Source organism: Lactuca saligna, chromosome 1 (assembly GCF_052625555.1).
Source record: "Lactuca saligna cultivar CGN05327 chromosome 1, ASM5262555v1, whole genome shotgun sequence".
In the NCBI taxonomy this organism is placed as follows: domain Eukaryota; kingdom Viridiplantae; phylum Streptophyta; class Magnoliopsida; order Asterales; family Asteraceae; genus Lactuca; species Lactuca saligna.
This window is the reverse complement of record NC_136417.1, coordinates 157,561,646-157,585,934: the sequence shown is the minus strand read 5'-3', so window position 1 is coordinate 157,585,934 and position 24,289 is coordinate 157,561,646. Positions and strand designations below refer to the sequence as shown.

At 49.8% G+C, this 24,289-nt stretch overlaps 72 non-coding genes across 72 annotated transcripts; all 72 read right to left on the bottom strand.

Annotated features, from left to right (window-relative positions):
* Positions 1 to 219: 219 nt before the first annotated feature.
* On the bottom strand, positions 220 to 338 carry LOC145016931 (5S ribosomal RNA). Its single transcript, XR_013666324.1, has one exon. It is a non-coding gene; the product is annotated as a 5S ribosomal RNA (ribosomal RNA).
* A 217-nt stretch (positions 339 to 555) lies between these two features.
* On the bottom strand, positions 556 to 674 carry LOC145016925 (5S ribosomal RNA). Its single transcript, XR_013666323.1, has one exon. It is a non-coding gene; the product is annotated as a 5S ribosomal RNA (ribosomal RNA).
* A 218-nt stretch (positions 675 to 892) lies between these two features.
* Positions 893 to 1,011, bottom strand: LOC145016918 (5S ribosomal RNA). Its single transcript, XR_013666321.1, has one exon. It is a non-coding gene; the product is annotated as a 5S ribosomal RNA (ribosomal RNA).
* Positions 1,012 to 1,229: 218 nt separating this feature from the next.
* On the bottom strand, positions 1,230 to 1,348 carry LOC145022801 (5S ribosomal RNA). Its single transcript, XR_013670917.1, has one exon. It is a non-coding gene; the product is annotated as a 5S ribosomal RNA (ribosomal RNA).
* Positions 1,349 to 1,566: 218 nt separating this feature from the next.
* On the bottom strand, positions 1,567 to 1,685 carry LOC145016915 (5S ribosomal RNA). Its single transcript, XR_013666320.1, has one exon. It is a non-coding gene; the product is annotated as a 5S ribosomal RNA (ribosomal RNA).
* Positions 1,686 to 1,903: 218 nt separating this feature from the next.
* On the bottom strand, positions 1,904 to 2,022 carry LOC145016912 (5S ribosomal RNA). Its single transcript, XR_013666319.1, has one exon. It is a non-coding gene; the product is annotated as a 5S ribosomal RNA (ribosomal RNA).
* A 218-nt stretch (positions 2,023 to 2,240) lies between these two features.
* On the bottom strand, positions 2,241 to 2,359 carry LOC145016906 (5S ribosomal RNA). Its single transcript, XR_013666318.1, has one exon. It is a non-coding gene; the product is annotated as a 5S ribosomal RNA (ribosomal RNA).
* Positions 2,360 to 2,577: 218 nt separating this feature from the next.
* LOC145016900 (5S ribosomal RNA) lies at positions 2,578 to 2,696 on the bottom strand. Its single transcript, XR_013666317.1, has one exon. It is a non-coding gene; the product is annotated as a 5S ribosomal RNA (ribosomal RNA).
* A 218-nt stretch (positions 2,697 to 2,914) lies between these two features.
* Positions 2,915 to 3,033, bottom strand: LOC145016898 (5S ribosomal RNA). The gene has a single exon (XR_013666316.1). It is a non-coding gene; the product is annotated as a 5S ribosomal RNA (ribosomal RNA).
* A 218-nt stretch (positions 3,034 to 3,251) lies between these two features.
* On the bottom strand, positions 3,252 to 3,370 carry LOC145016892 (5S ribosomal RNA). The gene has a single exon (XR_013666315.1). It is a non-coding gene; the product is annotated as a 5S ribosomal RNA (ribosomal RNA).
* Positions 3,371 to 3,588: 218 nt separating this feature from the next.
* Positions 3,589 to 3,707, bottom strand: LOC145016884 (5S ribosomal RNA). Its single transcript, XR_013666314.1, has one exon. It is a non-coding gene; the product is annotated as a 5S ribosomal RNA (ribosomal RNA).
* Positions 3,708 to 3,925: 218 nt separating this feature from the next.
* LOC145016879 (5S ribosomal RNA) lies at positions 3,926 to 4,044 on the bottom strand. The gene has a single exon (XR_013666313.1). It is a non-coding gene; the product is annotated as a 5S ribosomal RNA (ribosomal RNA).
* A 218-nt stretch (positions 4,045 to 4,262) lies between these two features.
* On the bottom strand, positions 4,263 to 4,381 carry LOC145025866 (5S ribosomal RNA). The gene has a single exon (XR_013673858.1). It is a non-coding gene; the product is annotated as a 5S ribosomal RNA (ribosomal RNA).
* A 218-nt stretch (positions 4,382 to 4,599) lies between these two features.
* Positions 4,600 to 4,718, bottom strand: LOC145026140 (5S ribosomal RNA). Its single transcript, XR_013674131.1, has one exon. It is a non-coding gene; the product is annotated as a 5S ribosomal RNA (ribosomal RNA).
* A 219-nt stretch (positions 4,719 to 4,937) lies between these two features.
* Positions 4,938 to 5,056, bottom strand: LOC145016874 (5S ribosomal RNA). The gene has a single exon (XR_013666312.1). It is a non-coding gene; the product is annotated as a 5S ribosomal RNA (ribosomal RNA).
* Positions 5,057 to 5,274: 218 nt separating this feature from the next.
* LOC145016867 (5S ribosomal RNA) lies at positions 5,275 to 5,393 on the bottom strand. The gene has a single exon (XR_013666310.1). It is a non-coding gene; the product is annotated as a 5S ribosomal RNA (ribosomal RNA).
* A 222-nt stretch (positions 5,394 to 5,615) lies between these two features.
* LOC145016862 (5S ribosomal RNA) lies at positions 5,616 to 5,734 on the bottom strand. The gene has a single exon (XR_013666309.1). It is a non-coding gene; the product is annotated as a 5S ribosomal RNA (ribosomal RNA).
* Positions 5,735 to 5,952: 218 nt separating this feature from the next.
* Positions 5,953 to 6,071, bottom strand: LOC145025745 (5S ribosomal RNA). The gene has a single exon (XR_013673746.1). It is a non-coding gene; the product is annotated as a 5S ribosomal RNA (ribosomal RNA).
* Positions 6,072 to 6,288: 217 nt separating this feature from the next.
* Positions 6,289 to 6,407, bottom strand: LOC145016858 (5S ribosomal RNA). The gene has a single exon (XR_013666308.1). It is a non-coding gene; the product is annotated as a 5S ribosomal RNA (ribosomal RNA).
* Positions 6,408 to 6,625: 218 nt separating this feature from the next.
* LOC145016854 (5S ribosomal RNA) lies at positions 6,626 to 6,744 on the bottom strand. The gene has a single exon (XR_013666307.1). It is a non-coding gene; the product is annotated as a 5S ribosomal RNA (ribosomal RNA).
* Positions 6,745 to 6,962: 218 nt separating this feature from the next.
* Positions 6,963 to 7,081, bottom strand: LOC145025604 (5S ribosomal RNA). The gene has a single exon (XR_013673613.1). It is a non-coding gene; the product is annotated as a 5S ribosomal RNA (ribosomal RNA).
* A 219-nt stretch (positions 7,082 to 7,300) lies between these two features.
* On the bottom strand, positions 7,301 to 7,419 carry LOC145016847 (5S ribosomal RNA). The gene has a single exon (XR_013666306.1). It is a non-coding gene; the product is annotated as a 5S ribosomal RNA (ribosomal RNA).
* A 217-nt stretch (positions 7,420 to 7,636) lies between these two features.
* LOC145016840 (5S ribosomal RNA) lies at positions 7,637 to 7,755 on the bottom strand. Its single transcript, XR_013666303.1, has one exon. It is a non-coding gene; the product is annotated as a 5S ribosomal RNA (ribosomal RNA).
* A 218-nt stretch (positions 7,756 to 7,973) lies between these two features.
* Positions 7,974 to 8,092, bottom strand: LOC145016837 (5S ribosomal RNA). Its single transcript, XR_013666302.1, has one exon. It is a non-coding gene; the product is annotated as a 5S ribosomal RNA (ribosomal RNA).
* A 218-nt stretch (positions 8,093 to 8,310) lies between these two features.
* LOC145016830 (5S ribosomal RNA) lies at positions 8,311 to 8,429 on the bottom strand. Its single transcript, XR_013666301.1, has one exon. It is a non-coding gene; the product is annotated as a 5S ribosomal RNA (ribosomal RNA).
* Positions 8,430 to 8,646: 217 nt separating this feature from the next.
* LOC145016824 (5S ribosomal RNA) lies at positions 8,647 to 8,765 on the bottom strand. Its single transcript, XR_013666300.1, has one exon. It is a non-coding gene; the product is annotated as a 5S ribosomal RNA (ribosomal RNA).
* A 218-nt stretch (positions 8,766 to 8,983) lies between these two features.
* On the bottom strand, positions 8,984 to 9,102 carry LOC145016819 (5S ribosomal RNA). The gene has a single exon (XR_013666299.1). It is a non-coding gene; the product is annotated as a 5S ribosomal RNA (ribosomal RNA).
* Positions 9,103 to 9,320: 218 nt separating this feature from the next.
* LOC145026213 (5S ribosomal RNA) lies at positions 9,321 to 9,439 on the bottom strand. The gene has a single exon (XR_013674200.1). It is a non-coding gene; the product is annotated as a 5S ribosomal RNA (ribosomal RNA).
* Positions 9,440 to 9,657: 218 nt separating this feature from the next.
* On the bottom strand, positions 9,658 to 9,776 carry LOC145016808 (5S ribosomal RNA). Its single transcript, XR_013666297.1, has one exon. It is a non-coding gene; the product is annotated as a 5S ribosomal RNA (ribosomal RNA).
* A 218-nt stretch (positions 9,777 to 9,994) lies between these two features.
* LOC145026212 (5S ribosomal RNA) lies at positions 9,995 to 10,113 on the bottom strand. The gene has a single exon (XR_013674199.1). It is a non-coding gene; the product is annotated as a 5S ribosomal RNA (ribosomal RNA).
* A 217-nt stretch (positions 10,114 to 10,330) lies between these two features.
* Positions 10,331 to 10,449, bottom strand: LOC145016802 (5S ribosomal RNA). Its single transcript, XR_013666296.1, has one exon. It is a non-coding gene; the product is annotated as a 5S ribosomal RNA (ribosomal RNA).
* A 218-nt stretch (positions 10,450 to 10,667) lies between these two features.
* LOC145016797 (5S ribosomal RNA) lies at positions 10,668 to 10,786 on the bottom strand. The gene has a single exon (XR_013666295.1). It is a non-coding gene; the product is annotated as a 5S ribosomal RNA (ribosomal RNA).
* A 218-nt stretch (positions 10,787 to 11,004) lies between these two features.
* On the bottom strand, positions 11,005 to 11,123 carry LOC145016791 (5S ribosomal RNA). Its single transcript, XR_013666294.1, has one exon. It is a non-coding gene; the product is annotated as a 5S ribosomal RNA (ribosomal RNA).
* A 218-nt stretch (positions 11,124 to 11,341) lies between these two features.
* LOC145026070 (5S ribosomal RNA) lies at positions 11,342 to 11,460 on the bottom strand. The gene has a single exon (XR_013674062.1). It is a non-coding gene; the product is annotated as a 5S ribosomal RNA (ribosomal RNA).
* Positions 11,461 to 11,679: 219 nt separating this feature from the next.
* On the bottom strand, positions 11,680 to 11,798 carry LOC145025744 (5S ribosomal RNA). Its single transcript, XR_013673745.1, has one exon. It is a non-coding gene; the product is annotated as a 5S ribosomal RNA (ribosomal RNA).
* A 217-nt stretch (positions 11,799 to 12,015) lies between these two features.
* Positions 12,016 to 12,134, bottom strand: LOC145016788 (5S ribosomal RNA). Its single transcript, XR_013666293.1, has one exon. It is a non-coding gene; the product is annotated as a 5S ribosomal RNA (ribosomal RNA).
* Positions 12,135 to 12,352: 218 nt separating this feature from the next.
* Positions 12,353 to 12,471, bottom strand: LOC145025588 (5S ribosomal RNA). The gene has a single exon (XR_013673598.1). It is a non-coding gene; the product is annotated as a 5S ribosomal RNA (ribosomal RNA).
* A 218-nt stretch (positions 12,472 to 12,689) lies between these two features.
* On the bottom strand, positions 12,690 to 12,808 carry LOC145016781 (5S ribosomal RNA). Its single transcript, XR_013666292.1, has one exon. It is a non-coding gene; the product is annotated as a 5S ribosomal RNA (ribosomal RNA).
* A 218-nt stretch (positions 12,809 to 13,026) lies between these two features.
* On the bottom strand, positions 13,027 to 13,145 carry LOC145025679 (5S ribosomal RNA). Its single transcript, XR_013673683.1, has one exon. It is a non-coding gene; the product is annotated as a 5S ribosomal RNA (ribosomal RNA).
* Positions 13,146 to 13,364: 219 nt separating this feature from the next.
* On the bottom strand, positions 13,365 to 13,483 carry LOC145016774 (5S ribosomal RNA). The gene has a single exon (XR_013666291.1). It is a non-coding gene; the product is annotated as a 5S ribosomal RNA (ribosomal RNA).
* A 218-nt stretch (positions 13,484 to 13,701) lies between these two features.
* Positions 13,702 to 13,820, bottom strand: LOC145016768 (5S ribosomal RNA). The gene has a single exon (XR_013666290.1). It is a non-coding gene; the product is annotated as a 5S ribosomal RNA (ribosomal RNA).
* Positions 13,821 to 14,038: 218 nt separating this feature from the next.
* Positions 14,039 to 14,157, bottom strand: LOC145016763 (5S ribosomal RNA). The gene has a single exon (XR_013666289.1). It is a non-coding gene; the product is annotated as a 5S ribosomal RNA (ribosomal RNA).
* A 217-nt stretch (positions 14,158 to 14,374) lies between these two features.
* On the bottom strand, positions 14,375 to 14,493 carry LOC145026614 (5S ribosomal RNA). Its single transcript, XR_013674577.1, has one exon. It is a non-coding gene; the product is annotated as a 5S ribosomal RNA (ribosomal RNA).
* Positions 14,494 to 14,711: 218 nt separating this feature from the next.
* On the bottom strand, positions 14,712 to 14,830 carry LOC145026069 (5S ribosomal RNA). Its single transcript, XR_013674060.1, has one exon. It is a non-coding gene; the product is annotated as a 5S ribosomal RNA (ribosomal RNA).
* Positions 14,831 to 15,048: 218 nt separating this feature from the next.
* LOC145025587 (5S ribosomal RNA) lies at positions 15,049 to 15,167 on the bottom strand. The gene has a single exon (XR_013673597.1). It is a non-coding gene; the product is annotated as a 5S ribosomal RNA (ribosomal RNA).
* A 219-nt stretch (positions 15,168 to 15,386) lies between these two features.
* LOC145016757 (5S ribosomal RNA) lies at positions 15,387 to 15,505 on the bottom strand. The gene has a single exon (XR_013666288.1). It is a non-coding gene; the product is annotated as a 5S ribosomal RNA (ribosomal RNA).
* A 218-nt stretch (positions 15,506 to 15,723) lies between these two features.
* On the bottom strand, positions 15,724 to 15,842 carry LOC145025678 (5S ribosomal RNA). The gene has a single exon (XR_013673682.1). It is a non-coding gene; the product is annotated as a 5S ribosomal RNA (ribosomal RNA).
* A 219-nt stretch (positions 15,843 to 16,061) lies between these two features.
* LOC145016750 (5S ribosomal RNA) lies at positions 16,062 to 16,180 on the bottom strand. Its single transcript, XR_013666286.1, has one exon. It is a non-coding gene; the product is annotated as a 5S ribosomal RNA (ribosomal RNA).
* A 218-nt stretch (positions 16,181 to 16,398) lies between these two features.
* On the bottom strand, positions 16,399 to 16,517 carry LOC145016746 (5S ribosomal RNA). Its single transcript, XR_013666285.1, has one exon. It is a non-coding gene; the product is annotated as a 5S ribosomal RNA (ribosomal RNA).
* A 218-nt stretch (positions 16,518 to 16,735) lies between these two features.
* LOC145025677 (5S ribosomal RNA) lies at positions 16,736 to 16,854 on the bottom strand. The gene has a single exon (XR_013673681.1). It is a non-coding gene; the product is annotated as a 5S ribosomal RNA (ribosomal RNA).
* A 219-nt stretch (positions 16,855 to 17,073) lies between these two features.
* On the bottom strand, positions 17,074 to 17,192 carry LOC145016743 (5S ribosomal RNA). Its single transcript, XR_013666284.1, has one exon. It is a non-coding gene; the product is annotated as a 5S ribosomal RNA (ribosomal RNA).
* A 218-nt stretch (positions 17,193 to 17,410) lies between these two features.
* LOC145016739 (5S ribosomal RNA) lies at positions 17,411 to 17,529 on the bottom strand. Its single transcript, XR_013666283.1, has one exon. It is a non-coding gene; the product is annotated as a 5S ribosomal RNA (ribosomal RNA).
* Positions 17,530 to 17,747: 218 nt separating this feature from the next.
* Positions 17,748 to 17,866, bottom strand: LOC145016735 (5S ribosomal RNA). The gene has a single exon (XR_013666282.1). It is a non-coding gene; the product is annotated as a 5S ribosomal RNA (ribosomal RNA).
* Positions 17,867 to 18,083: 217 nt separating this feature from the next.
* LOC145021419 (5S ribosomal RNA) lies at positions 18,084 to 18,202 on the bottom strand. Its single transcript, XR_013669579.1, has one exon. It is a non-coding gene; the product is annotated as a 5S ribosomal RNA (ribosomal RNA).
* Positions 18,203 to 18,420: 218 nt separating this feature from the next.
* On the bottom strand, positions 18,421 to 18,539 carry LOC145025676 (5S ribosomal RNA). The gene has a single exon (XR_013673680.1). It is a non-coding gene; the product is annotated as a 5S ribosomal RNA (ribosomal RNA).
* Positions 18,540 to 18,758: 219 nt separating this feature from the next.
* LOC145016732 (5S ribosomal RNA) lies at positions 18,759 to 18,877 on the bottom strand. The gene has a single exon (XR_013666281.1). It is a non-coding gene; the product is annotated as a 5S ribosomal RNA (ribosomal RNA).
* Positions 18,878 to 19,095: 218 nt separating this feature from the next.
* On the bottom strand, positions 19,096 to 19,214 carry LOC145016727 (5S ribosomal RNA). Its single transcript, XR_013666280.1, has one exon. It is a non-coding gene; the product is annotated as a 5S ribosomal RNA (ribosomal RNA).
* A 218-nt stretch (positions 19,215 to 19,432) lies between these two features.
* On the bottom strand, positions 19,433 to 19,551 carry LOC145016721 (5S ribosomal RNA). Its single transcript, XR_013666278.1, has one exon. It is a non-coding gene; the product is annotated as a 5S ribosomal RNA (ribosomal RNA).
* A 217-nt stretch (positions 19,552 to 19,768) lies between these two features.
* On the bottom strand, positions 19,769 to 19,887 carry LOC145026613 (5S ribosomal RNA). Its single transcript, XR_013674576.1, has one exon. It is a non-coding gene; the product is annotated as a 5S ribosomal RNA (ribosomal RNA).
* A 218-nt stretch (positions 19,888 to 20,105) lies between these two features.
* On the bottom strand, positions 20,106 to 20,224 carry LOC145016715 (5S ribosomal RNA). Its single transcript, XR_013666276.1, has one exon. It is a non-coding gene; the product is annotated as a 5S ribosomal RNA (ribosomal RNA).
* A 219-nt stretch (positions 20,225 to 20,443) lies between these two features.
* Positions 20,444 to 20,562, bottom strand: LOC145025742 (5S ribosomal RNA). Its single transcript, XR_013673743.1, has one exon. It is a non-coding gene; the product is annotated as a 5S ribosomal RNA (ribosomal RNA).
* A 217-nt stretch (positions 20,563 to 20,779) lies between these two features.
* On the bottom strand, positions 20,780 to 20,898 carry LOC145022712 (5S ribosomal RNA). Its single transcript, XR_013670833.1, has one exon. It is a non-coding gene; the product is annotated as a 5S ribosomal RNA (ribosomal RNA).
* A 218-nt stretch (positions 20,899 to 21,116) lies between these two features.
* LOC145016710 (5S ribosomal RNA) lies at positions 21,117 to 21,235 on the bottom strand. Its single transcript, XR_013666275.1, has one exon. It is a non-coding gene; the product is annotated as a 5S ribosomal RNA (ribosomal RNA).
* Positions 21,236 to 21,453: 218 nt separating this feature from the next.
* On the bottom strand, positions 21,454 to 21,572 carry LOC145025675 (5S ribosomal RNA). The gene has a single exon (XR_013673679.1). It is a non-coding gene; the product is annotated as a 5S ribosomal RNA (ribosomal RNA).
* A 218-nt stretch (positions 21,573 to 21,790) lies between these two features.
* Positions 21,791 to 21,909, bottom strand: LOC145016700 (5S ribosomal RNA). Its single transcript, XR_013666273.1, has one exon. It is a non-coding gene; the product is annotated as a 5S ribosomal RNA (ribosomal RNA).
* Positions 21,910 to 22,127: 218 nt separating this feature from the next.
* LOC145016695 (5S ribosomal RNA) lies at positions 22,128 to 22,246 on the bottom strand. Its single transcript, XR_013666271.1, has one exon. It is a non-coding gene; the product is annotated as a 5S ribosomal RNA (ribosomal RNA).
* Positions 22,247 to 22,464: 218 nt separating this feature from the next.
* On the bottom strand, positions 22,465 to 22,583 carry LOC145026144 (5S ribosomal RNA). Its single transcript, XR_013674135.1, has one exon. It is a non-coding gene; the product is annotated as a 5S ribosomal RNA (ribosomal RNA).
* A 220-nt stretch (positions 22,584 to 22,803) lies between these two features.
* Positions 22,804 to 22,922, bottom strand: LOC145025586 (5S ribosomal RNA). The gene has a single exon (XR_013673596.1). It is a non-coding gene; the product is annotated as a 5S ribosomal RNA (ribosomal RNA).
* Positions 22,923 to 23,140: 218 nt separating this feature from the next.
* On the bottom strand, positions 23,141 to 23,259 carry LOC145016688 (5S ribosomal RNA). The gene has a single exon (XR_013666270.1). It is a non-coding gene; the product is annotated as a 5S ribosomal RNA (ribosomal RNA).
* A 219-nt stretch (positions 23,260 to 23,478) lies between these two features.
* Positions 23,479 to 23,597, bottom strand: LOC145025441 (5S ribosomal RNA). Its single transcript, XR_013673456.1, has one exon. It is a non-coding gene; the product is annotated as a 5S ribosomal RNA (ribosomal RNA).
* A 218-nt stretch (positions 23,598 to 23,815) lies between these two features.
* Positions 23,816 to 23,934, bottom strand: LOC145016683 (5S ribosomal RNA). Its single transcript, XR_013666269.1, has one exon. It is a non-coding gene; the product is annotated as a 5S ribosomal RNA (ribosomal RNA).
* A 218-nt stretch (positions 23,935 to 24,152) lies between these two features.
* Positions 24,153 to 24,271, bottom strand: LOC145016676 (5S ribosomal RNA). The gene has a single exon (XR_013666268.1). It is a non-coding gene; the product is annotated as a 5S ribosomal RNA (ribosomal RNA).
* Positions 24,272 to 24,289: the final 18 nt, after the last annotated feature.

The following is a 24,289-nucleotide window of genomic DNA, read 5'->3' as shown; positions in this document are numbered from 1 at the left end:
GAAATACTATCCATGCTTATTGTTTTTATGTCTTACAAGACGCAGAACCTCGTTTGCTTTCGGACGCGAGGCGTGGGACCCACGTGATGGATCGGCTCGGTTCGGGAAACAAGAAAACAATCAACATTGAACCGGAGGCCGCCCGAGCATGGATATAGCAAGAAAGAAAAAAAAAAACGCACCTAAAACATAAAAAAACGCAGACGGGCAACGAAAAAGGGGGTGCAACACGAGGACTTCCCAGGGGGTCACCCATCCTAGTACTACTCTCGCCCAAGCACGCTTAACTGCGGAGTTCTGATGGGATCCGGTGCATTAGTGCTGGTATGATCGCACCCGAAATACTATCCATGCTTATTGTTTTTATGTCTTACAAGACGCAGAACCTCGTTTGCTTTCGGACGCGAGGCGTGGGACCCACGTGATGGATCGGCTCGGTTCGGGAAACAAGAAAACAATCAACATTGAACCGGAGGCCGCCCGAGCATGGATATAGCAAGAAAGAAAAAAAAACGCACCTAAAACATAAAAAAACGCAGACGGGCAACGAAAAAGGGGGTGCAACACGAGGACTTCCCAGGGGGTCACCCATCCTAGTACTACTCTCGCCCAAGCACGCTTAACTGCGGAGTTCTGATGGGATCCGGTGCATTAGTGCTGGTATGATCGCACCCGAAATACTATCCATGCTTATTGTTTTTATGTCTTACAAGACGCAGAACCTCGTTTGCTTTCGGACGCGAGGCGTGGGACCCACGTGATGGATCGGCTCGGTTCGGGAAACAAGAAAACAATCAACATTGAACCGGAGGCCGCCCGAGCATGGATATAGCAAGAAAGAAAAAAAAAACGCACCTAAAACATAAAAAAACGCAGACGGGCAACGAAAAAGGGGGTGCAACACGAGGACTTCCCAGGGGGTCACCCATCCTAGTACTACTCTCGCCCAAGCACGCTTAACTGCGGAGTTCTGATGGGATCCGGTGCATTAGTGCTGGTATGATCGCACCCGAAATACTATCCATGCTTATTGTTTTTATGTCCTACAAGACGCAGAACCTCGTTTGCTTTCGGACGCGAGGCGTGGGACCCACGTGATGGATCGGCTCGGTTCGGGAAACAAGAAAACAATCAACATTGAACCGGAGGCCGCCCGAGCATGGATATAGCAAGAAAGAAAAAAAAAACGCACCTAAAACATAAAAAAACGCAGACGGGCAACGAAAAAGGGGGTGCAACACGAGGACTTCCCAGAGGGTCACCCATCCTAGTACTACTCTCGCCCAAGCACGCTTAACTGCGGAGTTCTGATGGGATCCGGTGCATTAGTGCTGGTATGATCGCACCCGAAATACTATCCATGCTTATTGTTTTTATGTCCTACAAGACGCAGAACCTCGTTTGCTTTCGGACGCGAGGCGTGGGACCCACGTGATGGATCGGCTCGGTTCGGGAAACAAGAAAACAATCAACATTGAACCGGAGGCCGCCCGAGCATGGATATAGCAAGAAAGAAAAAAAAAACGCACCTAAAACATAAAAAAACGCAGACGGGCAACGAAAAAGGGGGTGCAACACGAGGACTTCCCAGGGGGTCACCCATCCTAGTACTACTCTCGCCCAAGCACGCTTAACTGCGGAGTTCTGATGGGATCCGGTGCATTAGTGCTGGTATGATCGCACCCGAAATACTATCCATGCTTATTGTTTTTATGTCCTACAAGACGCAGAACCTCGTTTGCTTTCGGACGCGAGGCGTGGGACCCACGTGATGGATCGGCTCGGTTCGGGAAACAAGAAAACAATCAACATTGAACCGGAGGCCGCCCGAGCATGGATATAGCAAGAAAGAAAAAAAAAACGCACCTAAAACATAAAAAAACGCAGACGATCAACGAAAAAGGGGGTGCAACACGAGGACTTCCCAGGGGGTCACCCATCCTAGTACTACTCTCGCCCAAGCACGCTTAACTGCGGAGTTCTGATGGGATCCGGTGCATTAGTGCTGGTATGATCGCACCCGAAATACTATCCATGCTTATTGTTTTTATGTCCTACAAGACGCAGAACCTCGTTTGCTTTCGGACGCGAGGCGTGGGACCCACGTGATGGATCGGCTCGGTTCGGGAAACAAGAAAACAATCAACATTGAACCGGAGGCCGCCCGAGCATGGATATAGCAAGAAAGAAAAAAAAAACGCACCTAAAACATAAAAAAACGCAGACGATCAACGAAAAAGGGGGTGCAACACGAGGACTTCCCAGGGGGTCACCCATCCTAGTACTACTCTCGCCCAAGCACGCTTAACTGCGGAGTTCTGATGGGATCCGGTGCATTAGTGCTGGTATGATCGCACCCGAAATACTATCCATGCTTATTGTTTTTATGTCCTACAAGACGCAGAACCTCGTTTGCTTTCGGACGCGAGGCGTGGGACCCACGTGATGGATCGGCTCGGTTCGGGAAACAAGAAAACAATCAACATTGAACCGGAGGCCGCCCGAGCATGGATATAGCAAGAAAGAAAAAAAAAACGCACCTAAAACATAAAAAAACGCAGACGATCAACGAAAAAGGGGGTGCAACACGAGGACTTCCCAGGGGGTCACCCATCCTAGTACTACTCTCGCCCAAGCACGCTTAACTGCGGAGTTCTGATGGGATCCGGTGCATTAGTGCTGGTATGATCGCACCCGAAATACTATCCATGCTTATTGTTTTTATGTCCTACAAGACGCAGAACCTCGTTTGCTTTCGGACGCGAGGCGTGGGACCCACGTGATGGATCGGCTCGGTTCGGGAAACAAGAAAACAATCAACATTGAACCGGAGGCCGCCCGAGCATGGATATAGCAAGAAAGAAAAAAAAAACGCACCTAAAACATAAAAAAACGCAGACGATCAACGAAAAAGGGGGTGCAACACGAGGACTTCCCAGGGGGTCACCCATCCTAGTACTACTCTCGCCCAAGCACGCTTAACTGCGGAGTTCTGATGGGATCCGGTGCATTAGTGCTGGTATGATCGCACCCGAAATACTATCCATGCTTATTGTTTTTATGTCTTACAAGACGCAGAACCTCGTTTTCTTTCGGACGCGAGGCGTGGGACCAACGTGATGGATCGGCTCGGTTCGGGAAACAAGAAAACAATCAACATTGAACCGGAGGCCGCCCGAGCATGGATATAGCAAGAAAGAAAAAAAAAACGCACCTAAAACATAAAAAAACGCAGACGGGCAACGAAAAAGGGGGTGCAACACGAGGACTTCCCAGGGGGTCACCCATCCTAGTACTACTCTCGCCCAAGCACGCTTAACTGCGGAGTTCTGATGGGATCCGGTGCATTAGTGCTGGTATGATCGCACCCGAAATACTATCCATGCTTATTGTTTTTATGTCCTACAAGACGCAGAACCTCGTTTGCTTTCGGACGCGAGGCGTGGGACCCACGTGATGGATCGGCTCGGTTCGGGAAACAAGAAAACAATCAACATTGAACCGGAGGCCGCCCGAGCATGGATATAGCAAGAAAGAAAAAAAAAACGCACCTAAAACATAAAAAAACGCAGACGGGCAACGAAAAAGGGGGTGCAACACGAGGACTTCCCAGGGGGTCACCCATCCTAGTACTACTCTCGCCCAAGCACGCTTAACTGCGGAGTTCTGATGGGATCCGGTGCATTAGTGCTGGTATGATCGCACCCGAAATACTATCCATGCTTATTGTTTTTATGTCCTACAAGACGCAGAACCTCGTTTGCTTTCGGACGCGAGGCGTGGGACCCACGTGATGGATCGGCTCGGTTCGGGAAACAAGAAAACAATCAACATTGAACCGGAGGCCGCCCGAGCATGGATATAGCAAGAAAGAAAAAAAAAACGCACCTAAAACATAAAAAAACGCAGACGGGCAACGAAAAAGGGGGTGCAACACGAGGACTTCCCAGGGGGTCACCCATCCTAGTACTACTCTCGCCCAAGCACGCTTAACTGCGGAGTTCTGATGGGATCCGGTGCATTAGTGCTGGTATGATCGCACCCGAAATACTATCCATGCTTATTGTTTTTATGTCCTACAAGACGCAGAACCTCGTTTGCATTCGGACGCGAGGCGTGGGACCCACGTGATGGATCGGCTCGGTTCGGGAAACAAGAAAACAATCAACATTGAACCGGAGGCCGCCCGAGCATGGATATAGCAAGAAAGAAAAAAAAAACGCACCTAAAACATAAAAAAACGCAGACGGGCAACGAAAAAGGGGGTGCAACACGAGGACTTCCCAGGGGGTCACCCATCCTAGTACTACTCTCGCCCAAGCACGCTTAACTGCGGAGTGCTGATGGGATCCGGTGCATTAGTGCTGGTATGATCGCACCCGAAATACTATCTATGCTTATTGTTTTTATGTCCTACAAGACGCAGAACCTCGTTTGCTTTCGGACGCGAGGCGTGGGACCCACGTGATGGATCGGCTCGGTTCGGGAAACAAGAAAACAATCAACATTGAACCGGAGGCCGCCCGAGCATGGATATAGCAAGAAAGAAAAAAAAAACGCACCTAAAACATAAAAAAACGCAGACGGGCAACGAAAAAAGGGGTGCAACACGAGGACTTCCCAGGGGGTCACCCATCCTAGTACTACTCTCGCCCAAGCACGCTTAGCTGCGGAGTGCTGATGGGATCCGGTGCATTAGTGCTGGTATGATCGCACCCGAAATACTATCCATGCTTATTGTTTTTATGTCCTACAAGACGCAGAACCTCGTTTGCTTTCGGACGCGAGGCGTGGGACCCACGTGATGGATCGGCTCGGTTCGGGAAACAAGAAAACAATCAACATTGAACCGGAGGCCGCCCGAGCATGGATATAGCAAGAAAGAAAAAAAAAAACGCACCTAAAACATAAAAAAACGCAGACGGGCAACGAAAAAGGGGGTGCAACACGAGGACTTCCCAGGGGGTCACCCATCCTAGTACTACTCTCGCCCAAGCACGCTTAACTGCGGAGTTCTGATGGGATCCGGTGCATTAGTGCTGGTATGATCGCACCCGAAATACTATCCATGCTTATTGTTTTTATGTCCTACAAGACGCAGAACCTCGTTTGCTTTCGGACGCGAGGCGTGGGACCCACGTGATGGATCGGCTCGGTTCGGGAAACAAGAAAACAATCAACATTGAACCGGAGGCCGCCCGAGCATGGATATAGCAAGAAAGAAAAAAAAAACGCACCTAAAACATAAAAAAACGCAGACGATCAACGAAAAAGGGGGTGCAACACGAGGACTTCCCAGGGGGTCACCCATCCTAGTACTACTCTCGCCCAAGCACGCTTAACTGCGGAGTTCTGATGGGATCCGGTGCATTAGTGCTGGTATGATCGCACCCGAAATACTATCCATGCTTATTGTTTTTATGTCCTACAAGACGCAGAACCTCGTTTGCTTTCGGACGCGAGGCGTGGGACCCACGTGATGGATCGGCTCGGTTCGGGAAACAAGAAAACAATCAACATTGAACCGGAGGCCGCCCGAGCATGGATATAGCAAGAAAGAAAAAAAAAAAAAACGCACCTAAAACATAAAAAAACGCAGACGGGCAACGAAAAAGGGGGTGCAACACGAGGACTTCCCAGGGGGTCACCCATCCTAGTACTACTCTCGCCCAAGCACGCTTAACTGCGGAGTTCTGATGGGATCCGGTGCATTAGTGCTGGTATGATCGCACCCGAAATACTATCCATGCTTATTGTTTTTATGTCTTACAAGACGCAGAACCTCGTTTGCTTTCGGACGCGAGGCGTGGGACCCACGTGATGGATCGGCTCGGTTCGGGAAACAAGAAAACAATCAACATTGAACCGGAGGCCGCCCGAGCATGGATATAGCAAGAAAGAAAAAAAAAACGCAACTAAAACATAAAAAAACGCAGACGGGCAACGAAAAAGGGGGTGCAACACGAGGACTTCCCAGGGGGTCACCCATCCTAGTACTACTCTCACCCAAGCACGCTTAACTGCGGAGTTCTGATGGGATCCGGTGCATTAGTGCTGGTATGATCGCACCCGAAATACTATCCATGCTTATTGTTTTTATGTCTTACAAGACGCAGAACCTCGTTTGCTTTCGGACGCGAGGCGTGGGACCCACGTGATGGATCGGCTCGGTTCGGGAAACAAGAAAACAATCAACATTGAACCGGAGGCCGCCCGAGCATGGATATAGCAAGAAAGAAAAAAAAACGCACCTAAAACATAAAAAAACGCAGACGGGCAACGAAAAAGGGGGTGCAACACGAGGACTTCCCAGGGGGTCACCCATCCTAGTACTACTCTCGCCCAAGCACGCTTAACTGCGGAGTTCTGATGGGATCCGGTGCATTAGTGCTGGTATGATCGCACCCGAAATACTATCCATGCTTATTGTTTTTATGTCTTACAAGACGCAGAACCTCGTTTGCTTTCGGACGCGAGGCGTGGGACCCACGTGATGGATCGGCTCGGTTCGGGAAACAAGAAAACAATCAACATTGAACCGGAGGCCGCCCGAGCATGGATATAGCAAGAAAGAAAAAAAAAACGCACCTAAAACATAAAAAAACGCAGACGGGCAACGAAAAAGGGGGTGCAACACGAGGACTTCCCAGGGGGTCACCCATCCTAGTACTACTCTCGCCCAAGCACGCTTAACTGCGGAGTTCTGATGGGATCCGGTGCATTAGTGCTGGTATGATCGCACCCGAAATACTATCCATGCTTATTGTTTTTATGTCCTACAAGACGCAGAACCTCGTTTGCTTTCGGACGCGAGGCGTGGGACCCACGTGATGGATCGGCTCGGTTCGGGAAACAAGAAAACAATCAACATTGAACCGGAGGCCGCCCGAGCATGGATATAGCAAGAAAGAAAAAAAAAACGCACCTAAAACATAAAAAAACGCAGACGGGCAACGAAAAAGGGGGTGCAACACGAGGACTTCCCAGGGGGTCACCCATCCTAGTACTACTCTCGCCCAAGCACGCTTAACTGCGGAGTTCTGATGGGATCCGGTGCATTAGTGCTGGTATGATCGCAACCGAAATACTATCCATGCTTATTGTTTTTATGTCTTACAAGACGCAGAACCTCGTTTGCTTTCGGACGCGAGGCGTGGGACCCACGTGATGGATCGGCTCGGTTCGGGAAACAAGAAAACAATCAACATTGAACCGGAGGCCGCCCGAGCATGGATATAGCAAGAAAGAAAAAAAAAAACGCACCTAAAACATAAAAAAACGCAGACGGGCAACGAAAAAGGGGGTGCAACACGAGGACTTCCCAGGGGGTCACCCATCCTAGTACTACTCTCGCCCAAGCACGCTTAACTGCGGAGTTCTGATGGGATCCGGTGCATTAGTGCTGGTATGATCGCACCCAAAATACTATCCATGCTTATTGTTTTTATGTCTTACAAGACGCAGAACCTCGTTTGCTTTCGGACGCGAGGCGTGGGACCCACGTGATGGATCGGCTCGGTTCGGGAAACAAGAAAACAATCAACATTGAACCGGAGGCCGCCCGAGCATGGATATAGCAAGAAAGAAAAAAAAACGCACCTAAAACATAAATAAACGCAGACGGGCAACGAAAAAGGGGGTGCAACACGAGGACTTCCCAGGGGGTCACCCATCCTAGTACTACTCTCGCCCAAGCACGCTTAACTGCGGAGTTCTGATGGGATCCGGTGCATTAGTGCTGGTATGATCGCACCCGAAATACTATCCATGCTTATTGTTTTTATGTCTTACAAGACGCAGAACCTCGTTTGCTTTCGGACGCGAGGCGTGGGACCCACGTGATGGATCGGCTCGGTTCGGGAAACAAGAAAACAATCAACATTGAACCGGAGGCCGCCCGAGCATGGATATAGCAAGAAAGAAAAAAAAAACGCACCTAAAACATAAAAAAACGCAGACGGGCAACGAAAAAGGGGGTGCAACACGAGGACTTCCCAGGGGGTCACCCATCCTAGTACTACTCTCGCCCAAGCACGCTTAACTGCGGAGTTCTGATGGGATCCGGTGCATTAGTGCTGGTATGATCGCACCCGAAATACTATCCATGCTTATTGTTTTTATGTCCTACAAGACGCAGAACCTCGTTTGCTTTCGGACGCGAGGCGTGGGACCCACGTGATGGATCGGCTCGGTTCGGGAAACAAGAAAACAATCAACATTGAACCGGAGGCCGCCCGAGCATGGATATAGCAAGAAAGAAAAAAAAAACGCACCTAAAACATAAAAAAACGCAGACGGGCAACGAAAAAGGGGGTGCAACACGAGGACTTCCCAGGGGGTCACCCATCCTAGTACTACTCTCGCCCAAGCACGCTTAACTGCGGAGTTCTGATGGGATCCGGTGCATTAGTGCTGGTATGATCGCACCCGAAATACTATCCATGCTTATTGTTTTTATGTCTTACAAGACGCAGAACCTCGTTTGCTTTCGGACGCGAGGCGTGGGACCCACGTGATGGATCGGCTCGGTTCGGGAAACAAGAAAACAATCAACATTGAACCGGAGGCCGCCCGAGCATGGATATAGCAAGAAAGAAAAAAAAACGCACCTAAAACATAAAAAAACGCAGACGGGCAACGAAAAAGGGGGTGCAACACGAGGACTTCCCAGGGGGTCACCCATCCTAGTACTACTCTCGCCCAAGCACGCTTAACTGCGGAGTTCTGATGGGATCCGGTGCATTAGTGCTGGTATGATCGCACCCGAAATACTATCCATGCTTATTGTTTTTATGTCCTACAAGACGCAGAACCTCGTTTGCTTTCGGACGCGAGGCGTGGGACCCACGTGATGGATCGGCTCGGTTCGGGAAACAAGAAAACAATCAACATTGAACCGGAGGCCGCCCGAGCATGGATATAGCAAGAAAGAAAAAAAAAACGCACCTAAAACATAAAAAAACGCAGACGGGCAACGAAAAAGGGGGTGCAACACGAGGACTTCCCAGGGGGTCACCCATCCTAGTACTACTCTCGCCCAAGCACGCTTAACTGCGGAGTTCTGATGGGATCCGGTGCATTAGTGCTGGTATGATCGCACCCGAAATACTATCCATGCTTATTGTTTTTATGTCCTACAAGACGCAGAACCTCGTTTGCTTTCGGACGCGAGGCGTGGGACCCACGTGATGGATCGGCTCGGTTCGGGAAACAAGAAAACAATCAACATTGAACCGGAGGCCGCCCGAGCATGGATATAGCAAGAAAGAAAAAAAAAACGCACCTAAAACATAAAAAAACGCAGACGGGCAACGAAAAAGGGGGTGCAACACGAGGACTTCCCAGGGGGTCACCCATCCTAGTACTACTCTCACCCAAGCACGTTTAACTGCGGAGTTCTGATGGGATCCGGTGCATTAGTGCTGGTATGATCGCACCCGAAATACTATCCATGCTTATTGTTTTTATATCTTACAAGACGCAGAACCTCGTTTGCTTTCGGACGCGAGGCGTGGGACCCACGTGATGGATCGGCTCGGTTCGGGAAACAAGAAAACAATCAACATTGAACCGGAGGCCGCCCGAGCATGGATATAGCAAGAAAGAAAAAAAAAACGCACCTAAAACATAAAAAAACGCAGACGGGCAACGAAAAAGGGGGTGCAACACGAGGACTTCCCAGGGGGTCACCCATCCTAGTACTACTCTCGCCCAAGCACGCTTAACTGCGGAGTTCTGATGGGATCCGGTGCATTAGTGCTGGTATGATCGCACCCGAAATACTATCCATGCTTATTGTTTTTATGTCCTACAAGACGCAGAACCTCGTTTGCTTTCGGACGCGAGGCGTGGGACCCACGTGATGGATCGGCTCGGTTCGGGAAACAAGAAAACAATCAACATTGAACCGGAGGCCGCCCGAGCATGGATATAGCAAGAAAGAAAAAAAAAACGCACCTAAAACATAAAAAAACGCAGACGGGCAACGAAAAAGGGGGTGCAACACGAGGACTTCCCAGGGGGTCACCCATCCTAGTACTACTCTCACCCAAGCACGTTTAACTGCGGAGTTCTGATGGGATCCGGTGCATTAGTGCTGGTATGATCGCACCCGAAATACTATCCATGCTTATTGTTTTTATGTCTTACAAGACGCAGAACCTCGTTTGCTTTCGGACGCGAGGCGTGGGACCCACGTGATGGATCGGCTCGGTTCGGGAAACAAGAAAACAATCAACATTGAACCGGAGGCCGCCCGAGCATGGATATAGCAAGAAAGAAAAAAAAACGCACCTAAAACATAAAAAAACGCAGACGGGCAACGAAAAAGGGGGTGCAACACGAGGACTTCCCAGGGGGTCACCCATCCTAGTACTACTCTCGCCCAAGCACGCTTAACTGCGGAGTTCTGATGGGATCCGGTGCATTAGTGCTGGTATGATCGCACCCGAAATACTATCCATGCTTATTGTTTTTATGTCCTACAAGACGCAGAACCTCGTTTGCTTTCGGACGCGAGGCGTGGGACCCACGTGATGGATCGGCTCGGTTCGGGAAACAAGAAAACAATCAACATTGAACCGGAGGCCGCCCGAGCATGGATATAGCAAGAAAGAAAAAAAAAACGCACCTAAAACATAAAAAAACGCAGACGGGCAACGAAAAAGGGGGTGCAACACGAGGACTTCCCAGGGGGTCACCCATCCTAGTACTACTCTCGCCCAAGCACGCTTAACTGCGGAGTTCTGATGGGATCCGGTGCATTAGTGCTGGTATGATCGCACCCGAAATACTATCCATGCTTATTGTTTTTATGTCCTACAAGACGCAGAACCTCGTTTGCTTTCGGACGCGAGGCGTGGGACCCACGTGATGGATCGGCTCGGTTCGGGAAACAAGAAAACAATCAACATTGAACCGGAGGCCGCCCGAGCATGGATATAGCAAGAAAGAAAAAAAAAACGCACCTAAAACATAAAAAAACGCAGACGGGCAACGAAAAAGGGGGTGCAACACGAGGACTTCCCAGGGGGTCACCCATCCTAGTACTACTCTCGCCCAAGCACGCTTAACTGCGGAGTTCTGATGGGATCCGGTGCATTAGTGCTGGTATGATCGCACCCGAAATACTATCCATGCTTATTGTTTTTATGTCCTACAAGACGCAGAACCTCGTTTGCTTTCGGACGCGAGGCGTGGGACCCACGTGATGGATCGGCTCGGTTCGGGAAACAAGAAAACAATCAACATTGAACCGGAGGCCGCCCGAGCATGGATATAGCAAGAAAGAAAAAAAAAACGCACCTAAAACATAAAAAAACGCAGACGGGCAACGAAAAAGGGGGTGCAACACGAGGACTTCCCAGGGGGTCACCCATCCTAGTACTACTCTCGCCCAAGCACGCTTAACTGCGGAGTTCTGATGGGATCCGGTGCATTACTGCTGGTATGATCGCACCCGAAATACTATCCATGCTTATTGTTTTTATCTCTTACAAGACGCAGAACCTCGTTTGCTTTCGTACGCGAGGCGTGGGACCCACGTGATGGATCGGCTCGGTTCGGGAAACAAGAAAACAATCAACATTGAACCGGAGGCCGCCCGAGCATGGATATAGCAAGAAAGAAAAAAAAAAACGCACCTAAAACATAAAAAAACGCAGACGGGCAACGAAAAAGGGGGTGCAACACGAGGACTTCCCAGGGGGTCACCCATCCTAGTACTACTCTCACCCAAGCACGCTTAACTGCGGAGTTCTGATGGGATCCGGTGCATTAGTGCTGGTATGATCGCACCCGAAATACTATCCATGCTTATTGTTTTTATGTCTTACAAGACGCAGAACCTCGTTTGCTTTCGGACGCGAGGCGTGGGACCCACGTGATGGATCGGCTCGGTTCGGGAAACAAGAAAACAATCAACATTGAACCGGAGGCCGCCCGAGCATGGATATAGCAAGAAAGAAAAAAAAACGCACCTAAAACATAAAAAAACGCAGACGGGCAACGAAAAAGGGGGTGCAACACGAGGACTTCCCAGGGGGTCACCCATCCTAGTACTACTCTCGCCCAAGCACGCTTAACTGCGGAGTTCTGATGGGATCCGGTGCATTAGTGCTGGTATGATCGCACCCGAAATACTATCCATGCTTATTGTTTTTATGTCCTACAAGACGCAGAACCTCGTTTGCTTTCGGACGCGAGGCGTGGGACCCACGTGATGGATCGGCTCGGTTCGGGAAACAAGAAAACAATCAACATTGAACCGGAGGCCGCCCGAGCATGGATATAGCAAGAAAGAAAAAAAAAACGCACCTAAAACATAAAAAAACGCAGACGGGCAACGAAAAAGGGGGTGCAACACGAGGACTTCCCAGGGGGTCACCCATCCTAGTACTACTCTCGCCCAAGCACGCTTAACTGCAGAGTTCTGATGGGATCCGGTGCATTAGTGCTGGTATGATCGCACCCGAAATACTATCCATGCTTATTGTTTTTATCTCTTACAAGACGCAGAACCTCGTTTGCTTTCGGACGCGAGGCGTGGGACCCACGTGATGGATCGGCTCGGTTCGGGAAACAAGAAAACAATCAACATTGAACCGGAGGCCGCCCGAGCATGGATATAGCAAGAAAGAAAAAAAAAACGCACCTAAAACATAAAAAAACGCAGACGGGCAACGAAAAAGGGGGTGCAACACGAGGACTTCCCAGGGGGTCACCCATCCTAGTACTACTCTCGCCCAAGCACGCTTAACTGCGGAGTTCTGATGGGATCCGGTGCATTAGTGCTGGTATGATCGCACCCGAAATACTATCCATGCTTATTGTTTTTATGTCCTACAAGACGCAGAACCTCGTTTGCTTTCGGACGCGAGGCGTGGGACCCACGTGATGGATCGGCTCGGTTCGGGAAACAAGAAAACAATCAACATTGAACCGGAGGCCGCCCGAGCATGGATATAGCAAGAAAGAAAAAAAAAACGCACCTAAAACATAAAAAAACGCAGACGGGCAACGAAAAAGGGGGTGCAACACGAGGACTTCCCAGGGGGTCAACCATCCTAGTACTACTCTCGCCCAAGCACGCTTAACTGCGGAGTTCTGATGGGATCCGGTGCATTAGTGCTGGTATGATCGCACCCGAAATACTATCCATGCTTATTGTTTTTATGTCCTACAAGACGCAGAACCTCTTTTGCTTTCGGACGCGAGGCGTGGGACCCACGTGATGGATCGGCTCGGTTCGGGAAACAAGAAAACAATCAACATTGAACCGGAGGCCGCCCGAGCATGGATATAGCAAGAAAGAAAAAAAAAAACGCACCTAAAACATAAAAAAACGCAGACGGGCAACGAAAAAGGGGGTGCAACACGAGGACTTCCCAGGGGGTCACCCATCCTAGTACTACTCTCGCCCAAGCACGCTTAACTGCGGAGTTCTGATGGGATCCGGTGCATTAGTGCTGGTATGATCGCACCCGAAATACTATCCATGCTTATTGTTTTTATGTCCTACAAGACGCAGAACCTCGTTTGCTTTCGGACGCGAGGCGTGGGACCCACGTGATGGATCGGCTCGGTTCGGGAAACAAGAAAACAATCAACATTGAACCGGAGGCCGCCCGAGCATGGATATAGCAAGAAAGAAAAAAAAAACGCACCTAAAACATAAAAAAACGCAGACGGGCAACGAAAAAGGGGGTGCAACACGAGGACTTCCCAGGGGGTCACCCATCCTAGTACTACTCTCGCCCAAGCACGCTTAACTGCGGAGTTCTGATGGGATCCGGTGCATTAGTGCTGGTATGATCGCACCCGAAATACTATCCATGCTTATTGTTTTTATGTCCTACAAGACGCAGAACCTCGTTTGCTTTCGGACGCGAGGCGTGGGACCCACGTGATGGATCGGCTCGGTTCGGGAAACAAGAAAACAATCAACATTGAACCGGAGGCCGCCCGAGCATGGATATAGCAAGAAAGAAAAAAAAAACGCACCTAAAACATAAAAAAACGCAGACGGGCAACGAAAAAGGGGGTGCAACACGAGGACTTCCCAGGGGGTCACCCATCCTAGTACTACTCTCGCCCAAGCACGCTTAACTGCGGAGTTCTGATGGGATCCGGTGCATTAGTGCTGGTATGATCGCACCCAAAATACTATCCATGCTTATTGTTTTTATGTCTTACAAGACGCAGAACCTCGTTTGCTTTCGGACGCGAGGCGTGGGACCCACGTGATGGATCGGCTCGGTTCGGGAAACAAGAAAACAATCAACATTGAACCGGAGGCCGCCCGAGCATGGATATAGCAAGAAAGAAAAAAAAACGCACCTAAAACATAAAAAAACGCAGACGGGCAACGAAAAAGGGGGTGCAACACGAGGACTTCCCAGGGGGTCACCCATCCTAGTACTACTCTCGCCCAAGCACGCTTAACTGCGTAGTTCTGATGGGATCCGGTGCATTAGTGCTGGTATGATCGCACCCGAAATACTATCCATGCTTATTGTTTTTATGTCCTACAAGACGCAGAACCTCGTTTGCTTTCGGACGCGAGGCGTGGGACCCACGTGATGGATCGGCTCGGTTCGGGAAACAAGAAAACAATCAACATTGAACCGGAGGCCGCCCGAGCATGGATATAGCAAGAAAGAAAAAAAAAACGCACCTAAAACATAAAAAAACGCAGACGGGCAACGAAAAAGGGGGTGCAACACGAGGACTTCCCAGGGGGTCACCCATCCTAGTACTACTCTCGCCCAAGCACGCTTAACTGCGGAGTTCTGATGGGATCCGGTGCATTACTGCTGGTATGATCGCACCCGAAATACTATCCATGCTTATTGTTTTTATGTCCTACAAGACGCAGAACCTCGTTTGCTTTCGGACGCGAGGCGTGGGACCCACGTGATGGATCGGCTCGGTTCGGGAAACAAGAAAACAATCAACATTGAACCGGAGGCCGCCCGAGCATGGATATAGCAAGAAAGAAAAAAAAAACGCACCTAAAACATAAAAAAACGCAGACGGGCAACGAAAAAGGGGGTGCAACACGAGGACTTCCCAGGGGGTCACCCATCCTAGTACTACTCTCGCCCAAGCACGCTTAACTGCAGAGTTCTGATGGGATCCGGTGCATTAGTGCTGGTATGATCGCACCCGAAATACTATCCATGCTTATTGTTTTTATCTCTTACAAGACGCAGAACCTCGTTTGCTTTCGGACGCGAGGCGTGGGACCCACGTGATGGATCGGCTCGGTTCGGGAAACAAGAAAACAATCAACATTGAACCGGAGGCCGCCCGAGCATGGATATAGCAAGAAAGAAAAAAAAAAACGCACCTAAAACATAAAAAAACGCAGACGGGCAACGAAAAAGGGGGTGCAACACGAGGACTTCCCAGGGGGTCACCCATCCTAGTACTACTCTCGCCCAAGCACGCTTAACTGCGGAGTTCTGATGGGATCCGGTGCATTAGTGCTGGTATGATCGCACCCGAAATACTATCCATGCTTATTGTTTTTATGTCCTACAAGACGCAGAACCTCGTTTGCTTTCGGACGCGAGGCGTGGGACCCACGTGATGGATCGGCTCGGTTCGGGAAACAAGAAAACAATCAACATTGAACCGGAGGCCGCCCGAGCATGGATATAGCAAGAAAGAAAAAAAAAACGCACCTAAAACATAAAAAAACGCAGACGGGCAACGAAAAAGGGGGTGCAACACGAGGACTTCCCAGGGGGTCAACCATCCTAGTACTACTCTCGCCCAAGCACGCTTAACTGCGGAGTTCTGATGGGATCCGGTGCATTAGTGCTGGTATGATCGCACCCGAAATACTATCCATGCTTATTGTTTTTATGTCCTACAAGACGCAGAACCTCTTTTGCTTTCGGACGCGAGGCGTGGGACCCACGTGATGGATCGGCTCGGTTCGGGAAACAAGAAAACAATCAACATTGAACCGGAGGCCGCCCGAGCATGGATATAGCAAGAAAGAAAAAAAAAAACGCACCTAAAACATAAAAAAACGCAGACGGGCAACGAAAAAGGGGGTGCAACACGAGGACTTCCCAGGGGGTCACCCATCCTAGTACTACTCTCGCCCAAGCACGCTTAACTGCGGAGTTCTGATGGGATCCGGTGCATTAGTGCTGGTATGATCGCACCCGAAATACTATCCATGCTTATTGTTTTTATGTCCTACAAGACGCAGAACCTCGTTTGCTTTCGGACGCGAGGCGTGGGACCCACGTGATGGATCGGCTCGGTTCGGGAAACAAGAAAACAATCAACATTGAACCGGAGGCCGCCCGAGCATGGATATAGCAAGAAAGAAAAAAAAAACGCACCTAAAACATAAAAAAACGCAGACGGGCAACGAAAAAGGGGGTGCAACACGAGGACTTCCCAGGGGGTCACCCATCCTAGTACTACTCTCGCCCAAGCACGCTTAACTGCGGAGTTCTGATGGGATCCGGTGCATTAGTGCTGGTATGATCGCACCCGAAATACTATCCATGCTTATTGTTTTTATGTCCTACAAGACGCAGAACCTCGTTTGCTTTCGGACGCGAGGCGTGGGACCCACGTGATGGATCGGCTCGGTTCGGGAAACAAGAAAACAATCAACATTGAACCGGAGGCCGCCCGAGCATGGATATAGCAAGAAAGAAAAAAAAAACGCACCTAAAACATAAAAAAACGCAGACGGGCAACGAAAAAGGGGGTGCAACACGAGGACTTCCCAGGGGGTCAACCATCCTAGTACTACTCTCGCCCAAGCACGCTTAACTGCGGAGTTCTGATGGGATCCGGTGCATTAGTGCTGGTATGATCGCACCCGAAATACTATCCATGCTTATTGTTTTTATGTCCTACAAGACGCAGAACCTCTTTTGCTTTCGGACGCGAGGCGTGGGACCCACGTGATGGATCGGCTCGGTTCGGGAAACAAGAAAACAATCAACATTGAACCGGAGGCCGCCCGAGCATGGATATAGCAAGAAAGAAAAAAAAAAACGCACCTAAAACATAAAAAAACGCAGACGGGCAACGAAAAAGGGGGTGCAACACGAGGACTTCCCAGGGGGTCACCCATCCTAGTACTACTCTCGCCCAAGCACGCTTAACTGCGGAGTTCTGATGGGATCCGGTGCATTAGTGCTGGTATGATCGCACCCGAAATACTATCCATGCTTATTGTTTTTATGTCCTACAAGACGCAGAACCTCGTTTGCTTTCGGACGCGAGGCGTGGGACCCACGTGATGGATCGGCTCGGTTCGGGAAACAAGAAAACAATCAACATTGAACCGGAGGCCGCCCGAGCATGGATATAGCAAGAAAGAAAAAAAAAACGCACCTAAAACATAAAAAAACGCAGACGGGCAACGAAAAAGGGGGTGCAACACGAGGACTTCCCAGGGGGTCACCCATCCTAGTACTACTCTCGCCCAAGCACGCTTAACTGCGGAGTTCTGATGGGATCCGGTGCATTAGTGCTGGTATGATCGCACCCGAAATACTATCCATGCTTATTGTTTTTATGTCCTACAAGACGCAGAACCTCGTTTGCTTTCGGACGCGAGGCGTGGGACCCACGTGATGGATCGGCTCGGTTCGGGAAACAAGAAAACAATCAACATTGAACCGGAGGCCGCCCGAGCATGGATATAGCAAGAAAGAAAAAAAAAACGCACCTAAAACATAAAAAAACGCAGACGGGCAACGAAAAAGGGGGTGCAACACGAGGACTTCCCAGGGGGTCACCCATCCTAGTACTACTCTCGCCCAAGCACGCTTAACTGCGGAGTTCTGATGGGATCCGGTGCATTAGTGCTGGTATGATCGCACCCAAAATACTATCCATGCTTATTGTTTTTATCTCTTACAAGACGCAGAACCTCGTTTGCTTTCGGACGCGAGGCGTGGGACCCACGTGATGGATCGGCTCGGTTCGGGAAACAAGAAAACAATCAACATTGAACCGGAGGCCGCCCGAGCATGGATATAGCAAGAAAGAAAAAAAAACGCACCTAAAACATAAAAAAACGCAGACGGGCAACGAAAAAGGGGGTGCAACACGAGGACTTCCCAGGGGGTCACCCATCCTAGTACTACTCTCGCCCAAGCACGCTTAACTACGGAGTTCTGATGGGATCCGGTGCATTAGTGCTGGTATGATCGCACCCGAAATACTATCCATGCTTATTGTTTTTATGTCCTACAAGACGCAGAACCTCGTTTGCTTTCGGACGCGAGGCGTGGGACCCACGTGATGGATCGGCTCGGTTCGGGAAACAAGAAAACAATCAACATTGAACCGGAGGCCGCCCGAGCATGGATATAGCAAGAAAGAAAAAAAAAACGCACCTAAAACATAAAAAAACGCAGACGGGCAACGAAAAAGGGGGTGCAACACGAGGACTTCCCAGGGGGTCAACCATCCTAGTACTACTCTCGCCCAAGCACGCTTAACTGCGGAGTTCTGATGGGATCCGGTGCATTAGTGCTGGTATGATCGCACCCGAAATACTATCCATGCTTATTGTTTTTATGTCCTACAAGACGCAGAACCTCTTTTGCTTTCGGACGCGAGGCGTGGGACCCACGTGATGGATCGGCTCGGTTCGGGAAACAAGAAAACAATCAACATTGAACCGGAGGCCGCCCGAGCATGGATATAGCAAGAAAGAAAAAAAAAAACGCACCTAAAACATAAAAAAACGCAGACGGGCAACGAAAAAGGGGGTGCAACACGAGGACTTCCCAGGGGGTCACCCATCCTAGTACTACTCTCGCCCAAGCACGCTTAACTGCGGAGTTCTGATGGGATCCGGTGCATTAGTGCTGGTATGATCGCACCCGAAATACTATCCATGCTTATTGTTTTTATGTCCTACAAGACGCAGAACCTCGTTTGCTTTCGGACGCGAGGCGTGGGACCCACGTGATGGATCGGCTCGGTTCGGGAAACAAGAAAACAATCAACATTGAACCGGAGGCCGCCCGAGCATGGATATAGCAAGAAAGAAAAAAAAAACGCACCTAAAACATAAAAAAACGCAGACGGGCAACGAAAAAGGGGGTGCAACACGAGGACTTCCCAGGGGGTCACCCATCCTAGTACTACTCTCGCCCAAGCACGCTTAACTGCGGAGTTCTGATGGGATCCGGTGCATTAGTGCTGGTATGATCGCACCCGAAATACTATCCATGCTTATTGTTTTTATGTCCTACAAGACGCAGAACCTCGTTTGCTTTCGGACGCGAGGCGTGGGACCCACGTGATGGATCGGCTCGGTTCGGGAAACAAGAAAACAATCAACATTGAACCGGAGGCCGCCCGAGCATGGATATAGCAAGAAAGAAAAAAAAAACGCACCTAAAACATAAAAAAACGCAGACGGGCAACGAAAAAGGGGGTGCAACACGAGGACTTCCCAGGGGGTCACCCATCCTAGTACTACTCTCGCCCAAGCACGCTTAACTGCGGAGTTCTGATGGGATCCGGTGCATTAGTGCTGGTATGATCGCACCCAAAATACTATCCATGCTTATTGTTTTTATGTCTTACAAGACGCAGAACCTCGTTTGCTTTCGGACGCGAGGCGTGGGACCCACGTGATGGATCGGCTCGGTTCGGGAAACAAGAAAACAATCAACATTGAACCGGAGGCCGCCCGAGCATGGATATAGCAAGAAAGAAAAAAAAACGCACCTAAAACATAAAAAAACGCAGACGGGCAACGAAAAAGGGGGTGCAACACGAGGACTTCCCAGGGGGTCACCCATCCTAGTACTACTCTCGCCCAAGCACGCTTAACTGCGTAGTTCTGATGGGATCCGGTGCATTAGTGCTGGTATGATCGCACCCGAAATACTATCCATGCTTATTGTTTTTATGTCCTACAAGACGCAGAACCTCGTTTGCTTTCGGACGCGAGGCGTGGGACCCACGTGATGGATCGGCTCGGTTCGGGAAACAAGAAAACAATCAACATTGAACCGGAGGCCGCCCGAGCATGGATATAGCAAGAAAGAAAAAAAAAACGCACCTAAAACATAAAAAAACGCAGACGGGCAACGAAAAAGGGGGTGCAACACGAGGACTTCCCAGGGGGTCACCCATCCTAGTACTACTCTCGCCCAAGCACGCTTAACTGCGGAGTTCTGATGGGATCCGGTGCATTAGTGCTGGTATGATCGCACCCGAAATACTATCCATGCTTATTGTTTTTATGTCCTACAAGACGCAGAACCTCGTTTGCTTTCGGACGCGAGGCGTGGGACCCACGTGATGGATCGGCTCGGTTCGGGAAACAAGAAAACAATCAACATTGAACCGGAGGCCGCCCGAGCATGGATATAGCAAGAAAGAAAAAAAAAAACGCACCTAAAACATAAAAAAACGCAGACGGGCAACGAAAAAGGGGGTGCAACACGAGGACTTCCCAGGGGGTCACCCATCCTAGTACTACTCTCACCCAAGCACGCTTAACTGCGGAGTTCTGATGGGATCCGGTGCATTAGTGCTGGTATGATCGCACCCGAAATACTATCCATGCTTATTGTTTTTATGTCTTACAAGACGCAGAACCTCGTTTGCTTTCGGACGCGAGGCGTGGGACCCACGTGATGGATCGGCTCGGTTCGGGAAACAAGAAAACAATCAACATTGAACCGGAGGCCGCCCGAGCATGGATATAGCAAGAAAGAAAAAAAAACGCACCTAAAACATAAAAAAACGCAGACGGGCAACGAAAAAGGGGGTGCAACACGAGGACTTCCCAGGGGGTCACCCATCCTAGTACTACTCTCGCCCAAGCACGCTTAACTGCGGAGTTCTAATGGGATCCGGTGCATTAGTGCTGGTATGATCGCACCCGAAATACTATCCATGCTTATTGTTTTTATGTCTTACAAGACGCAGAACCTCGTTTGCTTTCGGACGCGAGGCGTGGGACCCACGTGATGGATCGGCTCGGTTCGGGAAACAAGAAAACAATCAACATTGAACCGGAGGCCGCCCGAGCATGGATATAGCAAGAAAGAAAAAAAAAACGCACCTAAAACATAAAAAAACGCAGACGGGCAACGAAAAAGGGGGTGCAACACGAGGACTTCCCAGGGGGTCACCCATCCTAGTACTACTCTCGCCCAAGCACGCTTAACTGCGGAGTTCTGATGGGATCCGGTGCATTAGTGCTGGTATGATCGCACCCGAAATACTATCCATGCTTATTGTTTTTATGTCCTACAAGACGCAGAACCTCGTTTGCTTTCGGACGCGAGGCGTGGGACCCACGTGATGGATCGGCTCGGTTCGGGAAACAAGAAAACAATCAACATTGAACCGGAGGCCGCCCGAGCATGGATATAGCAAGAAAGAAAAAAAAAACGCACCTAAAACATAAAAAAACGCAGACGGGCAACGAAAAAGGGGGTGCAACACGAGGACTTCCCAGGGGGTCAACCATCCTAGTACTACTCTCGCCCAAGCACGCTTAACTGCGGAGTTCTGATGGGATCCGGTGCATTAGTGCTGGTATGATCGCACCCGAAATACTATCCATGCTTATTGTTTTTATGTCCTACAAGACGCAGAACCTCGTTTGCTTTCGGACGCGAGGCGTGGGACCCACGTGATGGATCGGCTCGGTTCGGGAAACAAGAAAACAATCAACATTGAACCGGAGGCCGCCCGAGCATGGATATAGCAAGAAAGAAAAAAAAAACGCACCTAAAACATAAAAAAACGCAGACGGGCAACGAAAAAGGGGGTGCAACACGAGGACTTCCCAGGGGGTCACCCATCCTAGTACTACTCTCGCCCAAGCACGCTTAACTGCGGAGTTCTGATGGGATCCGGTGCATTAGTGCTGGTATGATCGCACCCGAAATACTATCCATGCTTATTGTTTTTATGTCCTACAAGACGCAGAACCTCGTTTGCTTTCGGACGCGAGGCGTGGGACCCACGTGATGGATCGGCTCGGTTCGGGAAACAAGAAAACAATCAACATTGAACCGGAGGCCGCCCGAGCATGGATATAGCAAGAAAGAAAAAAAAAACGCACCTAAAACATAAAAAAACGCAGACGGGCAACGAAAAAGGGGGTGCAACACGAGGACTTCCCAGGGGGTCACCCATCCTAGTACTACTCTCGCCCAAGCACGCTTAACTGCGGAGTTCTGATGGGATCCGGTGCATTAGTGCTGGTATGATCGCACCCGAAATACTATCCATGCTTACTGTTTTTATGTCCTACAAGACGCAGAACCTCGTTTGCTTTCGGACGCGAGGCGTGGGACCCACGTGATGGATCGGCTCGGTTCGGGAAACAAGAAAACAATCAACATTGAACCGGAGGCCGCCCGAGCATGGATATAGCAAGAAAGAAAAAAAAAACGCACCTAAAACATAAAAAAACGCAGACGGGCAACGAAAAAGGGGGTGCAACACGAGGACCTCCGAGGGGGTCACCCATCCTAGTACTACTCTCGCCCAAGCACGCTTAACTGCGGAGTTCTGATGGGATCCGGTGCATTAGTGCTGGTATGATCGCACCCGAAATACTATCCATGCTTATTGTTTTTATGTCTTACAAGACGCAGAACCTCGTTTGCTTTCGGACGCGAGGCGTGGGACCCACGTGATGGATCGGCTCGGTTCGGGAAACAAGAAAACAATCAACATTGAACCGGAGGCCGCCCGAGCATGGATATAGCAAGAAAGAAAAAAAAAAAACGCACCTAAAACATAAAAAAACGCAGACGGGCAACGAAAAAGGGGGTGCAACACGAGGACTTCCCAGGGGGTCACCCATCCTAGTACTACTCTCGCCCAAGCACGCTTAACTGCAGAGTTCTGATGGGATCCGGTGCATTAGTGCTGGTATGATCGCACCCGAAATACTATCCATGCTTATTGTTTTTATGTCTTACAAGACGCAGAACCTCGTTTGCTTTCGGACGCGAGGCGTGGGACCCACGTGATGGATCGGCTCGGTTCGGGAAACAAGAAAACAATCAACATTGAACCGGAGGCCGCCCGAGCATGGATATAGCAAGAAAGAAAAAAAAAACGCACCTAAAACATAAAAAAACGCAGACGGGCAACGAAAAAGGGGGTGCAACACGAGGACTTCCCAGGGGGTCACCCATCCTAGTACTACTCTCGCCCAAGCACGCTTAACTGCGGAGTTCTGATGGGATCCGGTGCATTAGTGCTGGTATGATCGCACCCGAAATACTATCCATGCTTATTGTTTTTATGTCCTACAAGACGCAGAACCTCGTTTGCTTTCGGACGCGAGGCGTGGGACCCACGTGATGGATCGGCTCGGTTCGGGAAACAAGAAAACAATCAACATTGAACCGGAGGCCGCCCGAGCATGGATATAGCAAGAAAGAAAAAAAAAAACGCACCTAAAACATAAAAAAACGCAGACGGGCAACGAAAAAGGGGGTGCAACACGAGTACTTCCCAGGGGGTCACCCATCCTAGTACTACTCACGCCCAAGCACGCTTAACTGCGGAGTTCTGATGGGATCCGGTGCATTAGTGCTGGTATGATCGCACCCGAAATACTATCCATGCTTATTGTTTTTATGTCTTACAAGACGCAGAACCTCGTTTGCTTTCGGACGCGAGGCGTGGGACCCACGTGATGGATCGGCTCGGTTCGGGAAACAAGAAAACAATCAACATTGAACCGGAGGCCGCCCGAGCATGGATATAGCAAGAAAGAAAAAAAAAACGCACCTAAAACATAAAAAAACGCAGACGGGCAACGAAAAAGGGGGTGCAACACGAGGACTTCCCAGGGGGTCACCCATCCTAGTACTACTCTCGCCCAAGCACGCTTAACTGCGGAGTTCTGATGGGATCCGGTGCATTAGTGCTGGTATGATCGCACCCGAAATACTATCCATGCTTATTGTTTTTATGTCTTACAAGACGCAGAACCTCGTTTGCTTTCGGACGCGAGGCGTGGGACCCACGTGATGGATCGGCTCGGTTCGGGAAACAAGAAAACAATCAACATTGAACCGGAGGCCGCCCGAGCATGGATATAGCAAGAAAGAAAAAAAAAACGCACCTAAAACATAAAAAAACGCAGACGGGCAACGAAAAAGGGGGTGCAACACGAGGACTTCCCAGGGGGTCACCCATCCTAGTACTACTCTCGCCCAAGCACGCTTAACTGCGGAGTTCTGATGGGATCCGGTGCATTAGTGCTGGTATGATCGCACCCGAAATACTATCCATGCTT